The sequence below is a fragment of the Gymnoscopelus braueri genome, assembly GCF_963280865.1.
Source record: "Gymnoscopelus braueri genome assembly, chromosome: 11".
In the NCBI taxonomy this organism is placed as follows: Eukaryota; Metazoa; Chordata; class Actinopteri; order Myctophiformes; family Myctophidae; genus Gymnoscopelus; species Gymnoscopelus braueri.
Window position 1 is genome coordinate 48,362,679 of NC_137613.1, and position 5,593 is coordinate 48,368,271.

The window sequence follows — 5,593 nt, forward strand, 5'->3', positions numbered from 1 at the left end:
GGGGTTCCAGGGGGTCCCCGGCAATATGTTTGATAGTAAGGAACCAAATGGACCATTAAGGGTCTGTAACATACAAAGTACAGACTTATGGGGGTGTCAAAACCAAACTGGGGATCCAAGAAATCAAAAGGTTTGAGAGCCACTGGCCCCACTGCATTAGACCACACAACGTAAAAGAAACATGAGAATGATGATGCTTTAAACAGAGCTTGAGAAGGAGGACTCACGTTCTCTGATCGGAGACTGTGGGTGCCATGAGTTCGTACATTTTGGGCTCTCCATTCTCCGACATGGAGACGACGAAGAAAGACTTGTTGTCTGGTGGTACAGAGAAATTAGGTATGTTTTGTAGATGTGATGGAAAGAGGCTCTGAAAGCCTTTCATTTATATGTACTTGATTTGAATGAGGGAGGTATAAGTGATAAATGTGAAAGTTAAAAAGTTATTGCTATATTCCAAAAGTATGCATTGATTGAGTATATGACATAACAAGGGTCTCACCGTCTCTCAAGCACTTTAGTCAAAAGAAAATAAATGTTCAGGTCATGCCAATTTTATCCAATCAGGAGAGAGAACTCAATTTCAATTTCATAGTGTTTCAGTTCCAAAGTTGCAAATCATTATTTTTATATATTTTTTCATCACTTCCAATTCACTGTAACTCTCGATCTCCTGGTTGGATAAAATGTAAAAAATATATGTTCTCTTTACTAAAGAGCTCACAGAGAGACGGGGAGAACAATCATTTGCCGAACAAACATTCTATACAGCAATGAGCCTAAGGATCTGTAGAAACCCAAAACACAGACATTGAGTTGTCTGTCAGCTGACTGACCTGTGGCGACAGAGCGCACCAGCACTGTGTTGAGTTTGATGATGGGACTGAAGATGTGCTTGGTGTCGGCAGTGCCCGCCAGGTTACTACTCTGACATTCGAGGATCAACCGTTTGTCCTGTTTATGTAGCAGGACCAGGATGTCTTCCAGGAGGAGTGTGTACAACTCTGCACAGAAACGGAGTAGAGGTTACTACAGTACCTGACACCTCGGACAAGTAGATTCACAATTTAACACTGCTACTGCAGATAGAAGAGAAAAAAAGAGTCTATGACATACCGATAGTCTTGTCTTTGTTAACCTTCCATGACAGTGGACCCTCATGTACCATTGTCTTCTTAGTAAGGTCCAGGTTCTGATGAACATTAAAGGAGTAGTTCACCCCAAAAAATACTTATTTTCTATCAATTACACACCAAATCTCCATGAATTCAAGGCTTCATGGGGTGTGTAATGATAGAATGTGAAAAGGGTGGCATTTCTTTCTCGACCTAGTGGGAATGTGCATGCAAAATTTCACGGAAATTGCATGCTGTGTTCATGTTTTGAGGCATTTTGTTCAAAACGGAGCACTCCTGCAAACTTTGGAAGGCAATGTTAGGCAATTAGGATGGAATATGAAAAATCGTCAGATCTGTGTTGATCATATGACAATAGAGATACTGGCCCTCATTTATCAACGCGGTGCAGCCCAAATAATGGGCGTACGGCGAGATCACCGTACCTTTCGGCATTTATCAATATATCCTGACGTGGGCTTCATCCTACCATAGGCTGAAATCTCACGTCTGGTCGATAGCAGTTGTTGACTTTGGCTGCGCCCGTTTATTCCATTCTAGACCTGCGGAGCAACATTGTCTGACTGTCTGACAGGCATCTGGACACATAATCCAAAACAGTCTACACTAATAAATAATCCCTGTGAAAATATAACATTTTATAAAGTAATTTAAACAAACTGCTTTAACAGTCATTCAGATAAGATTGCAGATCTGGCTGCATTGTGAGCTTGTAGATCTGCTATTTTCAAAACATACGACCGCTTTTGCGTCGGGAGTCCCGCGGTCGGGACTCCCGCGGTCGGGACTCCCGACCATCTTTTCATGGACAGTGAGGTCTACAAACTTACAGTAGCTTGTCCTATGGTATGGAGTTATGTCATAGAGAGTTATATAGGCTACAACCTGGCTGGGTTAAGGATATAAACCTGACGCTCCAATCTCTTATATATAACGTGGGTTGCGGCACGGGATCACTGCAGTCTGCAGACCGCCCGAGTCTCATGGGGAATATAGCCTACATGACTGCTTTAGTGTAACTTGAACGTGCACTGCTCGGTATGGGGTAAATAAATATACAAACATATTCCATTCATGGCGATGTAATTGGTATCATAATATGTCATTCATGTAGGCTACAAGCCTACGTGACTGACAAAGATTGTACCGTAACGGATTATGAAAGTGTGTGTGTGTGTGTGTGTGCGTGTGTGACTTGACAGGCAGCGAGGCGAGGCGAGCCGGCTAAACTCTTTCTTTGGTCGTATTCTGGTTCTTCATGTCGTAAAATCGGGGTGTTTCGAGAATATTTAAGGGCGTGTTATTTAAATGACGCTCGTTTTCAGACGTGAGATTTATCAAGGCTGGGTCCAAATGTACGCTCGGATCGGCTGTGTAGGATTCGTTGATAAATGTGACTTTGACGTTGGTGTACGGCGAATATATGGAAAAATATACGCCGGTTTATACGCTCCGTTGATAAATGAGGGCCACTGTACTGTGTACTAGTAGGGGGAATTATGTGAAAAATCATTACGCGGTGGATAATAGCATGAAATTTGATACAGATGTCCCTTGGGTCATCCTAAAACATCCTAAAAGGGGTGCCCAAAAAAATCTTAAACAGGAAGTGAGTTATGGACAAAATTCAAAATGGCCACCTAAACTGTTGACCGTTGACTCAAAAGACACCAAAAGAATCTCCAAAAAGCATAACATTTGGCACACATGTCCCTTGGGTCATCCTAAGACATCCTAGAAGGGGTGCCCAAAAAAATCGTAAAACAGGAAGTGAATTATTGACAAAATTGAAAATGGCCGCCTACAGTATTGTCAATTGACTCAAAATACAACTAAAGAATCTCATAAAAGCATCAAATTTGGCACACATGTCCCTTGGGTCATCCTAAGACATCCTAGAAGGGGTGCCCAAAATTATCTGAAACAGGAAGTGAGTTATTGAAAAAAAATTAAGTTGTCGTCTACAGTGTTGACAGATGATGCAAGACACCTTGGGTGATCTGAAGGCATCCTACAAGGGGTGCCCCAAAAAGTTTAAACAGGAGATTTTGCCTAAATTCTAAATGTCGGGACTCCCGACCATCTTTTCATGGACAGTGAGGTCTACAAACTTACAGTAGCTTGTCCTATGGTATGGAGTTATGTCATAGAGAGTTATATAGGCTACAACCTGGCTGGGTTAAGGATATAAACCTGACGCTCCAATCTCTTATATATAACGTGGGTTGCGGCACGGGATCACTGCAGTCTGCAGACCGCCCGAGTCTCATGGGGAATATAGCCTACATGACTGCTTTAGTGTAACTTGAACGTGCACTGCTCGGTATGGGGTAAATAAATATACAAACATATTCCATTCATGGCGATGTAATTGGTATCATAATATGTCATTCATGTAGGCTACAAGCCTACGTGACTGACAAAGATTGTACCGTAACGGATTATGAAAGTGTGTGTGTGTGTGTGTGTGCGTGTGTGACTTGACAGGCAGCGAGGCGAGGCGAGCCGGCTAAACTCTTTCTTTGGTCGTATTCTGGTTCTTCATGTCGTAAAATCGGGGTGTTTCGAGAATATTTAAGGGCGTGTTATTTAAATGACGCTCGTTTTCAGACGTGAGATTTATCAAGGCTGGGTCCAAATGTACGCTCGGATCGGCTGTGTAGGATTCGTTGATAAATGTGACTTTGACGTTGGTGTACGGCGAATATATGGAAAAATATACGCCGGTTTATACGCTCCGTTGATAAATGAGGGCCACTGTACTGTGTACTAGTAGGGGGAATTATGTGAAAAATCATTACGCGGTGGATAATAGCATGAAATTTGATACAGATGTCCCTTGGGTCATCCTAAAACATCCTAAAAGGGGTGCCCAAAAAAATCTTAAACAGGAAGTGAGTTATGGACAAAATTCAAAATGGCCACCTAAACTGTTGACCGTTGACTCAAAAGACACCAAAAGAATCTCCAAAAAGCATAACATTTGGCACACATGTCCCTTGGGTCATCCTAAGACATCCTAGAAGGGGTGCCCAAAAAAATCGTAAAACAGGAAGTGAATTATTGACAAAATTGAAAATGGCCGCCTACAGTATTGTCAATTGACTCAAAATACAACTAAAGAATCTCATAAAAGCATCAAATTTGGCACACATGTCCCTTGGGTCATCCTAAGACATCCTAGAAGGGGTGCCCAAAATTATCTGAAACAGGAAGTGAGTTATTGAAAAAAAATTAAGTTGTCGTCTACAGTGTTGACAGATGATGCAAGACACCTTGGGTGATCTGAAGGCATCCTACAAGGGGTGCCCCAAAAAGTTTAAACAGGAGATTTTGCCTAAATTCTAAATGACCGCCTAAAGCAGTTGACACAAAAGAAAACATAAAGGGACACCATCAAAGTGTATAATTTCTTACTGTACGTACATTGAGTGCTTCTTATTATATCCTAGAAGGGGTTATTTATTTGTTTGTTTGTTTGCATGCTTATTAAACCTTTTTAGGACGGGACCATGTTGAAGAAATTATAAATGGCTGTTTTAGCAGTTGACCAGTCTATGAATTGAGTACGGAGTACCCCAATTTAAATAAGCTATAGGCTTTTCTTTTTTTTTTGACCTTGTATTTGAACTATCATGTGCTTTTTGTCTGCAAACTTCTAAATAAAGTATTCAATCAATCAAAAAACACTGCAGTCTGCATAACCTGGCGTATTTTGTAGTCTACCTTCTGTTTACATGCACACTCTACATCATCTTATTATGATGCTTATTATACTCTCTGCATATTCTTATTTACTCTCTGCATCTTATTTATTTTGCACTCTACATCTTCTTGCTTATTTTGCACTCTATCTTCTTATTTATTTTCTTCTTGATCATTACTGTTTTTTTTGTGATTAGTGTTTAGTAACTATTCATGTGTGCCATTTCGCAATTACCAGCAAATTGGCATAATGCTGTGCAGGGTAACCCAGCATCCCGGCATCTTAACTTTATCGAACAGCTTTTCAGCCACACTTGAGTTTTCTGCAAACTTTGGCAAGAGTGCCTCTGGCAAGAGTGTCCATAAAGGTGTCCACGAATCAGTGACTTTAATCCATCCATATTTTTCAGGAGATGGTAAAGATTGCATAGCTTTCAGGCTTCTGGACCAAATGCCAGATTGGTAAACTGCTCGATTTGAATGTTGTAGCAGTGCAGCTTGTGTGGGAGGAATGTTTTCCATTGAGAGACATTTAAAACTTTTTTGGGCACCCCTTGTAGGATGCGTTCAGATCACCCAAGGGACATTTGTACCACATTTCATGCTTTTATGAGATTCTTTAGGTGTCTTTTGCATCATCTGTCAACACTGTAGGCAGCCATTTTCAATTTTGTCAATAACTCACTTCCTGTTTCAGATTATTTCGGGCACCCCTTCTAGGATGTTTTAGGATGACCCAAGGGACATGTGTG